This window comes from Nelumbo nucifera, chromosome 1 (genome assembly GCF_055504915.1).
Source record: "Nelumbo nucifera cultivar China Antique chromosome 1, China Antique-T2T, whole genome shotgun sequence".
NCBI lineage: Eukaryota > Viridiplantae > Streptophyta > Magnoliopsida > Proteales > Nelumbonaceae > Nelumbo > Nelumbo nucifera.
The window spans coordinates 168125709-168138391 of NC_142649.1; the positions used below are offsets into that span (position 1 = coordinate 168125709).

Sequence of the window (12683 nt, forward strand, 5' to 3'; positions counted from 1 at the left end):
CACCTAATATGGAAATTAAAATAAAATAAGCCTATTTTTTCACCAATAGGTGGACGTTTACTACGTCAACAGTATGTTAAATAGTGCTTCTTATCAATAATTTGGTCTCAAAGTTAAATTTGGTGATTTGACTTCTGCACTCCCAAACATTCTAAAACTATTTTAATGATCATTTAAGTTATCTCTCTACCACATGCTTCTCTTCAATATTTTTAGCTCAGTTCTTTGTATATATTTATCTGCTATTGTTTACTTTTTTTTCCTGTCCGCATTACTGTAACTATCATTAATTATGTTTTCTTGTTTCATCTGGTTTCCTCTTTCTTGTTCTACCATTTTGGGTCAAGCCACTTTTTTCCTTCCTAGTAATCCTTTATTAATTATTTGATTAATTCTAATTACTTGGCCGGCCCACCCACCCTAAACATATCTCCTCATTCAAGTGGGTTTAAATTAAACAAGTATCGTCGTCACAAGCAAAACAAAATCCAAAGGAAGAAGAAATTGTATGCAACTATACAAGGATCGGTGCTGGAATAATGGACCACAGGCACCACACAGGACACAGCACAGCAGCGAGTAGTTGAGTCTTGACAACTACTTGAACTTGCCTCATCTTGCACTTACCCCAACAAATTAGATGATGTATGTAGGTCCAGTGTAATCTTAGTTTCGCCTCTTCCTAATTATAGTTTAATCCCAAAATCTTTGTTAGTTCAGAATGAATTGTTTTGTTGCCTCAAGAATTTAGCAGACCTTTATCGATTCCATTTCATGCACAGGGTTTCTCGACACCTTTTTTTCTCTTGTTATATATATATATAGATATAGATATAGATATATTTGCCCTTTCTGTTTCTGTGGGGGAATAATGATTCGAATTTCAACCACCATACCATCTCTAATATAGAATAAAATGGTGAGCCCTGTAAATGAAGAGTTTCATCACCGGTGCGGAAGAGGAATTAATCCTTTGTGAATGATGAAACTTGAGAGAGACCCATTACCCACAATGGCCTAAATCTTTATTTATAACTTCAAATAAATCAGCCCGCTTTTCCCATGGAAGAAATATAATTAAACATACAACAAATGTAATACCGTGTTTTTGGTGAGGGTAGAAACCACTTTTCCTTCCTCCTCTCTTTATTTATTAAATAAAAAAAAGGAAAGAGATATTGAAGAACTTAATCATATATGCTATAAGCTTTCTAACATATATGCTATAAGCTTTCTAACATATATGCAATCTCTATCATGCCAGTGCAAATGGGCATACAAGGAAAATTCTACTTAGTCGATGATAATTCCAAACCCTAAAAAAAAAAAACCCAATTGGTGTTATATATCCTTGTTGATTGTATCTAAGTCAAAATTTCTTTATTCCAACAACCCAAGAGCCGATTGAGTCTCCAAGCAGTTGTTATCCATGTTTCCCCCCCTCATTTTTAAAATGGGAAAGAGATTTAGTCAAGGTTTTATTTTTTAATGACAATGATTTGTCTAATAATTAATCATTAATTGCTAGTATATACATATAAAGCTCAATCCCTCTCCGCAGATATCAAGCCACCAAAATGGGAAGCAGATCTCTGAGTTTAGCCTTCTGGGTTCTCTTGTCTCTGCTTCTATTCTTCTCTGGTCCATCTCATCAGCAAGGCCTTCCACCTTTTCCAAACCCAAGACTCCTGAATGCCTACACGGCTCTCCAGGCATGGAAACATGTAATTCTGTCGGACCCAAAGAACTCCACTGCAAACTGGTATGGCCCTCATGTCTGCAACTACACTGGCGTCTTCTGTGCACCAGCCCCAGATGATCCCTATATAAAAACAGTTGCTGGGATTGATCTCAACCATGCCGACATCGCTGGTTCCTTGCCGGAGGAGCTCGGCCTTCTTACCGACCTCGCCCTCTTCCACATCAATTCCAATCGCTTTTGCGGAACCATCCCCGAGAGCTTTAAAAACATGCATCTCCTTTACGAGCTCGATGTTAGCAATAACTGGTTCACAGGTCCATTCCCTTCTGTGGTGCTTTGCCTCCCTTCACTCAAATACCTTGACATCCGATACAATCAATTCGAAGGTGAAGTTCCCACCCGCCTCTTCGACTTGAATCTCGATGCAATCTTCATAAACAACAACAGGTTTAAGTTCACCCTTCCGAAAAACATTGGTAACTCTCCGGCATCTGTGCTTGTCATGGCGAATATTCAAGTTAGTGGTTGCCTGCCTTCAAGTTTGGGCAATATGACTGGAACGCTCGATCAGATTATTCTCATGAATATGGGTCTACGTTCTTGTATCCCGCCGGAGATTGGATATCTGAAGAACATAACGGTTTTCGACGTTAGCTTTAACAACTTGACGGGGCCATTGCCGGAGACCATAGGAGAGATGAAGAAACTGGAACATCTGAACGTGGCTCACAACAAACTGATCGGTGAGATCCCGGAGAGCATATGTGCCTTGCCGAGGTTGAAGAACTTCACCTTCTCGGATAATTACTTCTGCAGTGAACCACACCTCTGTCTCAAGCTAAAGCATAAGAACGACAAGAAGAACTGTATTCCATATCAACCAAAGCAACGGTCACCAGAGGAATGTAAGGCTTTCCTTGACCACCCTGTACATTGCGATTCATTCGGGTGTTCACCACCACCACCGCCTCCTCCTCCACCACCTCCGCCTCCACCACCGATTCATTACTAGTATCTATGAGTCATGACCAGTCCTAAAATTGTGTGAGATTGTGAAGTCGTCATTATCTCTTGGTTTGAATTGTTCAGTTTATATTCTTACAATAATCGATAAAAAGAAACCCCCCCCCCCCCCCCTCCAGTTCTTAGTGATAGAAAAATTAGGTGGTGCTTTTCAGTGAGAACCGAGGAAATACGTAGCGGTTTTTACTTGTAATAGAAGTTGACTTCAATTAAGGTGTCTGTTGTACGTGGTCATGATCAATCTGAGTCATTCACCCCATTCAATTCCCCTGAATGGGGCCATAATCCAAATATATTTATGCATGGTGGTGATTGATGAATTGAATAATATTCATAGTTTAATTATTCTAATAATGATCTCCGTTCTCCCAACTGCTTATTTTGTCTATATACATTAGTTATATAGCTCCATAATGGGCCATAACTCATGTTTTTGGACTTTGGACTTTTGGGGTGGTTGAGAGAACACGCTCTACACCAGAGCCGCCAGCCCATGAGCCTATCCCCCTGGTCCAATTTGGTGTTGTTGTTTACTTTTCATTTCCATTCCATGCATGGATGACGATTGATATCTAGCTGGGCTGCACTATCCCTCATTTTGCTTTTGACTTTTTTTTTTTTTTGCTCTCTCTTCTTCCTACTAAAAAACAAAAAAAAAAACTCTAATTTATCATTAATTAGCATTAAACAAAAAAAAAATCCTCAACTGTTTATTATATGAAGTTTATGATTGATGATTGTCCTTTCCATTCCATCACCTCTATAAAAATAAAATAGACAAGAATGAAGTTGAGGGAATAATACATAATTAGCTAAGGATCTGTTGTCACAGCTATTATAATAATGGGAAAATGACTTTGAACCCTCTCTCACAAAAATAAAACCTCCTGACACTTCAATGTTGAAAATCCAACCGCTGAAAACCAGTACTAAAACTAAAAACCCCCTTTTATTTGGCAGACGTATAAGTCAGCCATCTCTCAATTCTTTGATCATAATGCCCAAATAAAACTCATTGATCTAAACATCAGTTATGCAAAACTTTCGATATATGATTCACATGCCCACAACTTAGTCTTTTGATTTTTGCTTGTAAATTATTATTTTTTTTTGTAAAATAATTTGTAAATTAAAGGTGCACGTATGAATCTGTAATTTTCTGTTGCCAAAAGAAAATCCAGCATTTATTCAATGTTTAGATGAAGTAATCCAATAATTGGTGTTTTTGAACATCGGTTATAACTCCTCCACCCATCTAAAAAGAACATTTTTTTTCCAAAAAAAAGAGAGATGAATTAGATATCATAGCTCAAAGCATCTAATACATTTTGGCTGCCAACATTTGCCATCTATTAATATATATTCACAAGTTTTATATGCTAGTTCATGGGAGTGGAGTTTAAATTTCTACGTGCATATTTGATAGATATTGATTCAAAATTAGGGATGTAATTGGATTGGATTCAGATCGGGTTCATCAAAATGTGCATCACTGATCGGAATTTAAGACCTTGGATTCAAATTCAAATCTTAATGGATTCGGATCGGATCCGGATTTAATTTGATTCTACTTTGATTTTTTTTTAATGTCAAAAAATTTTAAATACTTATCGACTTAACATACTAAATTTATTATATATATATATATAAATTCATATATAATATAATATTATAATTTTAAATATAATTATATAAATTTATATATAATTAATAAATATTATAATAAAGGAGTTTTTATCGATCTCTCCATCCCATAAATCAAAATTGCCATTAACCTCGTACGAAAACTGAAATCCACGTCAAATCCAATTAATAAATCAGTATTTATTTTCAACTCCACCCCGTGTATACGTCACATACTTTTGTACAAAAATGCTCCTTCTTATTTAAAACCATATTCCTTCATGTTCGAGAGGCTAAGGGCACCGATTGCATCTATGCCCCTGTTGTCAAGCTGATGGGTGATCGGAAGGTGTCGGGATGCTCGGTGGGTGAGTGACAGTAGGAGGGAGTGGGTTTGGTGGCCATTAAACCCCTCCACACCCGTCGGAGTGGCCTCCAGGCGATTCTGCCATTTTCAAGAAGCAATCCCAAGGGGGGTATGGGGATAGACAGGCAACGGAACCACCTCTACAGGTGGGGAGAGGTCCCCTATACGTCCCCAGAGGAGGCAAAGATGCCCCGGGCCAACGGGAAAGACCGATGGTGGGAAATGGTGCTTTTGCAGAACCACCGTTTTCCACCATTGTCCGGGCCATTGGGCCAATAGGCGACCAGAAGGTGTCAAGATGCTCGGTGGGGAGTGGCAAAAGGAGGGAGTGGGTTTGGTGGCCATCGAACCCCTCCGCACCCGCTGGAGTGGCCTCCGAGTGATTCTGCCATTTCTAAGAAATGGTCCCGGGGGGTGCAGGGGTAGACGAGCGAAGGAACCACCTCCACAGGTTGGGGAGAGGACTCCTAGACGTCCCTAGAGGAGGTGGAGATGCCTCGAGCCAACGAGGAATACCAACAGTGGGAAATGGTACTTTGCAAAACCATTGTTTCCCACCGTCGACATGGGCTGTCAGGACAATGGGCGATCGGAAGGTGTTGAGATGCTCGGTGGGTGAGTGGCAGTAGGAGGGAGTGGGTTTGGTGGCCATCGAACCCCTCTGCACCTACCCGAGTGGCCTGCGAGTGATTCTGCCATTTCTGAGAAATAGCCTCGGAGGGGGGTGTGGAGGTAGACGGGCGGCGGAATCACCTCCACGGGATGGGGAGAGATCTCTTAGATGTCAGCAAAGGAGGCAAAGATGCCCCGGGCCAACGGGGAAGGTCAACGGTGGGAAGCAGTGCTTTTGAAGAACCATCGTTTCCCACCATCATCCCGGGACGTTGGGCCAATGGGCGACTGGAAGGTGTCGGGATGCTCGGTGAGTGAGTGGTATTAAGAGGGAGTGGGTTTGGTGGCCATCGAACCCCTTCGCACACGCCAGAGTGGCTACCAGGTGATTCTACCATTTTCGAGAAGTAGTCCCAAAGAGGGGATGCGAGGCTAGGCAGGCAGTGGAACCACCACCACGGGGTGGGGAGAGTTATCCTAGATGTTCCCAAAGGAGACAAAGATGCCCCGGACCAACGGGGAAGGCTGACAATGGGAAATTGTGCTTTTGCAGAACCACCGTTTCCAACCGTCGACCTAGGTCGTCGGGTTGATGGGCAATTGGAAGGTGTTGGACTGCTCGGTGGGTGAGTGGTAGTAGGAGAGAGTGGGTTTGGTGGCCATTGAACCCCCTCCGCACCCGCCGAAGCGGCGTTTGGGTGATTCTACCATTTTCAAGAAGCAGTCCCAGAGGGAGTGCGGGGGTAGACGGCAGGTGGAACCACCTCCACAGGGTGGGTACAGGTCTCCTAGACGTCCCCAGAGGAGGCGGAGATGCCCCGGGCTAAGGGTGAATACGAGCCAAACCGAGCCGAATATTTGGGTATTCAAACTCAGCTCGATATAAAATTACAAGGCTTGAACTCGGGCTCAAACTCGATTTGAACTGGAAATACAAGTTCGAGCTCAGCTCGAATGAAACAACTATATATTCGAACTCGAAGAAAAAAATAATAAGCTCGATTCGGTTCAGGCTCTATTTAAGAAAAAAAATAGGGATTCTAGCACAAAGAGTAATTTTTGACCTCTATTAGCAACAAAAGGTAGCTATTTTGTAAAATAACATAAACAAGGCGTCTTTTGCAGGGTAATATCACAAAAGGGTAGTAAAGCATGAGGTGCATCCGCCGTAGGGGAAATGCCTTTGATGCATTTTTTATGACAAAACTGCCCCTCTTCCTCTTTTTTTGCAAAATGTATCGAAAACCCAAAGAAATCTCTCCGCCTTTCTCTTCCTGTTAATAGACTGAAGCTTTTGAAACCCCATTGTTCTTCTTCCTAAAGAAATGAAAAACTATAAAAAATCTTAGTCCTCTCTCCAAAATTGAAAATAAACCCTATTATAGCCTTCATTCTTCGTATGAAATCCTGTTCATCTTTTTGTTGCTAGTAAACTCCAGCAGCTGCAATCCAAGAGATTCTTCCCAAGAAGCTCCCGACAGTGAATTTTTGGGCGTTAGCCTTGCTCATGACGTAAAAACCTGCCCAGTTTTTGTTGCTCGTGACATCAGCCTTGGCCACGCGAAGGCCGGTGACGCGGCCGTAACAGCCAAGAAAGTATAGCATTACACGACGGACGTCACTGTGCAGAGCGACTCGCCAGGTAGAGGTCTCCTCCTGCTAATCTGATTTCGCTGGAGGGGACATAGATGATGTGGGTGATGTACTGATGTATCCTACTAGTCTCCCCCATTCCTTGATGCAGGCAAGGCTTGCTTCCAGCGCAATCTCCAGTACTTACTGCTAGGTTTGCTATTTCGAGCCTTTGCTTGATTGTTAGACAAAAGTTGTGCCAGATAGGACACCAATTGAAGAAATTCAAAATGGAGGGGTGCAAAACAGTCTCTATCCCATTAGACAACATTAAAGCATTTAAAAATGAAGATGGCTCACCAAAGGCAAATGAATCACAATTTCGGAGTATGATCGGAAGTCTTCTCTATTTAACTGCTACAAGACCAGACATCATGTATGCAGTTAGTCTACTATCAAGATTCATGCAGAATCCAAGTCAAGTCCACCATGGAGCAGCTAAAAGAATACTAAGGTATTTGCAAGGTACAAAGAGCTATGGAATTTGGTACAGAGTCACACATGACTCTAAGCTCATTAGCTACACAGACAGTGACTAGACAGCTCATCAGCTGAAGCTGAATATATTGCAGCAGCAATAACAACGAGCCAAGCTATATGGCTCAAAAGGATATTTGATGACATGGGAGAACCACAAGTTGGTGCTACTGAAATCTACTACGATAGTAAATCAGCTATCGCAATGGCAAAGAATCTCATATTTCACAGTAGAACCAAACATATTGGCATCAAATATCGCTTTATCAGAAAAGCTGAAGGAAACAAAGAAATAGAACTAAGACATTGTAAAACTGAAAAACAGCTAGCTGACATATTCACAAAGGCACTACCAAAAGGCAAGTTTGAATTGTTACGAGACATGATTGAAGTTGCTGAAATGCGCACCAAGGAGGAGTATTAAATGTTGCTACACATTTTCAGGAGTCATTGAATCAATTCTCTCGAAGAATAGTAAAGATAAGTTATCTTCCAATGTTTGTTTCATTCCAATGTAAATTGTTGCATCTTCCAAAATTAATTAATTCTAAAGTCAATCGATTCTTCTCCCAAGGAAATTAATGTCAGTCCAAGTCCAATGTAAGTCGGTTCACCTTCAACCGACTTCATCTAATATAAATATACCTCTTCTGTACTGATTCGACACAACTGAGAGAAACGACAGAATAGTTCTACTATTTCTTTCTCTCAAATTAGTAAGTTTCTTTTTCTCCCTTCTATCATATATTTTTACTATTTTATGTTATAATCTTCTTCAAACCATCAGGTACTTGTCTAAAATCTCCTTGGAGCAGCAGCCACCGCCCGAGAGATTGTCCTGTTATTACCAGACCCATCTGCGGCCACCACAACACCAGCTCGTAAAGTTGCACTAGGTGATTGAAGAAGCTTCCGATTTGCAGCAGAGACCCATGTCGGGAAGCCATCAGAAAGCAACCGGCGATTACCACCTTCATCAATGAACAGAGCAAAGTATATTCCCAAATTTCTAAGAACAGTCCAGAGTAGGAGGTTTTTAACGGAGAGGGTAATTTTGTCTTGTATGATATAAATTCAATGTATATGATATAAATTCAATGTATATGTCATACGGTGAATACACGCCATATATCAATGCTCCTATCTGATATTTTTTTCAAAAAGATGCCTTAAAGCTGATATTTTCAAAGGATCATACCTTTGAATGACATTAAGAGTGAAAAGTTACCTCTATCGGTTATAAGACTGCTGCAACCCTGTAAGTCTCTAACTTACCTAAAACAGGAAATTTTATATAAAGAAAAGAAGAAAACTAGATATTAGAATGACTAGGGATAGAGTTTATTAAGCAATTATTAATGTTGATGAGAGCCAACTTTGAACTTCAAACTCAGCTCAGCCTTACAAAGTACAAAGAAAAACCCAAAATCAAGAAAAAGAAGAAGAGAGACTGAAATTAAGAGAGTGAGAGGTGACAATGGCACCGTTTTCCACCGTCGGCCTTCCCCGTTGGCCTAGGGCATCTCCACCTCCTTTGGGGACGTCTATGAGACCTCTCCCCACGTCATAGAGATGGTTCCATTGCCCGTCTACCCCCGCACCCCCCTTCGGGACTACTTCTCGAAAATGGCATAATCACCCAGTAACTGCTCCAATGGGTGCGGAGGGGTTTGATGGCCACCAAACCCACGCCCTCCTAATACCACTCACCCATCGAGCATCTTGACACCTTCCGGTCGCCCATCGGCCCAACGACCTGGGTCGACGGTAGGAAATGGTAGTTCTTCAAAAGCACCATTTCGCACACACCGTTTCCCACCGTTGACCTTCCCCGTTGGCCCGGGGCATCTCTGCCTCCTCTAGGGACATCTAGGAGTTCTCTCCCCTCCCCATGGAGGTGGTTGCACCACCCATCTACCCCTACACCCCTCCGGGACCTTTTCTCGAAAATGGTATAATCACCTAGAGGCCACTCCGACGGGTGCGGAGGGGTTCGATGGCCACGAAACCCACTGCCTCCTATTTCCACTCACCCATTAAGCATCCTGACACCTTCCAATCGCCCATTGGCCCAACGGCCCAGGCCAACGCTGGTTCTGCAAAAGCATTATTTTCCTCCGTTGGCCTGGGGCATCTTTGCCTCCTCTTGGGATGTCTAGGGGGCCTCTCCCCACCCCGTTGAGGTGGTTCCGCCACCCGTCTACCCCTGCACCTCCCTCTGGGACTACTTCTTGGAAATGGCAAAATCACCCGGAAGCTGCTCCAATGGGTGCAGAGGGGTTCGATGACCACCAAACCCACTCCCTCCTATTGTCACTCTCCCATTGAGCATCATAACACCTTCTAGTCACCCATTGGCCCAACGGTGGTTCTGCAAAAGCATCATTTCCCACCGTTGGCCCGGGGCATCTCTACCACCTCTTGTGATGTCTAGGGGACCTCTCCCCACCCCATGGAGGTGGTTCCGTCACCCGTCTACCCCCGCACCTCATTCCAGGACTGTTTTTTGAAAATGGCAGAATCACCTGGAGGCCGCTCCAGTAGGTGCGGAAGGGTTTGATGACCACCAAACCCACTCCCTCCTACTGTCACTCACCCACCGAGTATCCCGACACCTTCTGGTCTCCCATTGGCTCGACGATGAAGGCATAGAGGCAGTTAGTGTCCTTAGCCTCTCGAACCTCAAGGAATATGGTTTTAAATAAAGAGTATCTTAGTACAAAAGTATGTGGGTGGAGTTGAAAATAAATACTGATTTATTAACTACATTTGACGTGGATTTTAGATTTTGTACAAGGTTAATGGCAATTTTGATTTCTGCAATGGAGAGATCGATAAAAACCCCTATATTATAATATTTATTAATTATATATATTTATATTTAATTTATACATACATAATAATTTTAGTATGTTATACTTACATTAATTTATTATATATAAAAGTCGAAAAGTATTTAAAACTTTTTAACATTTAAAAAAAAAAAGAATAAAGTAGAATCGGATTAAATCCGGATCCGACACAAATCCATTAGGATTTGAATTTGAATACAAGGTCTTGAATTCGGACCAGGTTTTGGATTGAATTCTGATGCACATTTTTATAAATCAAATTGAATTCAGATTTTTATGAACCCGATCTTAATCCAATCTAATTACATCCCTAATTTTGAAACGATATCTATAAAATATGCACGTAGAAATTTAAACTCCACTGCCCATGAACTAGCATATAAAACGTGCAAACGTGCAAATATATATTAGTAGATAGAAAATGGTGTCAGCCAAAATGTATTAGATGCTTTGAGCTATGATATCAAATTCCTCTCTTTTTTTCGAAAAAAAAAATGTTCTTTTTAGATGGGTGGAGGAGTTATAACCAGTGTTCAAAAACATCAATTATTGGGTTACTTCATTTAAGCATTGAATAAATGCTGGATTTCCTTTTGGCAACAGAAAAACTTAAAACAAAAATTTACAGATTCATACGTGCACCTTTAATTTACAAGTTGTTTTACAAAATAATAATAATAATAATAATAATAATAATTTACAAGCAAAAAAGAAAAGACTAAGTTGTGGGCATCTGAATCATGTATCGAAAGTTTTGCATAACTGGTGTTTAGATCAATGAGTTTTATTTGGGCATTATGGTTAAAGAATTGAGAGATGGCTGACGTATATCACGTCGGCCGAATTGAGGGGGGTTGCAGTGGTATTTGGTTTTAGTACTGGTTTTCAGCGATTGTATTTTCAACGTTCAAGTGTCAGGAGGTTTTCTTTTTCTGAGGGGGGTTCAAAGTCATTTCCCCTATTCTTGACCATTCGGGCATGGTCAAGACCTAACCTTTTGTTATATTCTTGAAACAGACTACTAAATCTAATACTTCATTTTTAGTCATCTTAATAAAAAGAACATAAAGCTTCATGTACAAATTTATATTTTTTTATCAAAACAAATAAAGTTTCATGTACAAATTTGCCTGCGTTATGTTCCATGCCTTTAATGAAGTGGTAAAGGCTATCATCCAATGAATGTACAAGCTTCATGTTCCATGCCTTTATGGTCTTAATCTTTGCTATTTTTTCATGCAAAAGTGGCTACTCTCACACTTAAACCCACCTTCTCATGTTTGCCAGCAAATTTTAATGTACTGTGATAATGAATCAACCTACTGCCATTTCTTCAAAAAAAACCTTTTTCATATATATTTGTCACAATATTCTCAACATTACCAATTTTAAAAAGTTGAATATATCCATATCACGACGCCAAGTGAGAGACTGGATTTATTTAGGTCGGATTTGAGAGCTGTATGAGTGCAAGTTTGATTGCATGTTGTTATCTCAAAAGGAATTAACATACCATGCAAGATTTGACCTCTAAGGCTGTACCTTTTCCTTTAAACCAAACACAGCCTAAATGTAAAGGGTGACATGGTTTTGTGTGATGTTAATTAGTGAAATCATCACATTGATGGCAATATCTAAGGTATGATGAATAAGAAGATGTTACTACACATAAATAGCCATGCTTATTATATTTAGGAAATTAATGAAGATTTAATGCATGTATTGCTATTTCTTGCAAGAAACTACCTATAATAGAATCACCTTTAAGATGTATATATAATTATTACTTGGTTAACCCTTGCTCCTTCGATGAGTTTCCATTAATTTTTCCTTGACATTGATAACCAACACAATTGAGATATTTAAGTGGGGAAAACTTGTCCAACTAGGACCTAATAGAAAAAAGGTTATATTGTTTCTATATTTATTTATACAAATAAAAAAAATATGAGAAGAAACCACAAGGATAGCCATCATCTTATCCCCACATTAAGGCTTCAATTTTGCATCACAATGCTACATTGCCTCCAATATTGCTTCAATTTTGAACTTATCATTCAATGTCTTCCAAACCCATAGTGCAGAATTATTGTAAAATCAGAACTAAGATGCATTCAGAACAGGACTGAGTCACGCTACTAGGTCACTCTCCTTAAAATCACATTTGCTCCCTATGGTACAAACGGGTGAGTGTAAATTGATTTCCAAGATGAAATAGCCCATAGGCTTCTAGTAGTCGTGCACTCGCTTACCAAACCTCCACGAATCACTTAAAGATGATGCTCAAAGAAAGACGAAGGGCAGAGAAAACAAATGATTGTGTTATGTGTAGTATATGTCACTAGGTCAACCAACACTATTTATAGAGTGCTTTCAGTCACCCAAACATACATAG

General features: G+C 40.5%; 1 pseudogene across 1 annotated transcript; it reads left to right on the plus strand.

Annotated features, from left to right (window-relative positions):
• Positions 1-1547: 1547 nt before the first annotated feature.
• LOC104596598 (leucine-rich repeat extensin-like protein 6 pseudogene) lies at positions 1548-3025 on the plus strand (annotated as a pseudogene). The gene has a single exon (XR_016084738.1). The product of XR_016084738.1 is annotated as a leucine-rich repeat extensin-like protein 6 pseudogene (transcript).
• The last annotated feature ends 9658 nt before the right edge of the window (positions 3026-12683 follow it).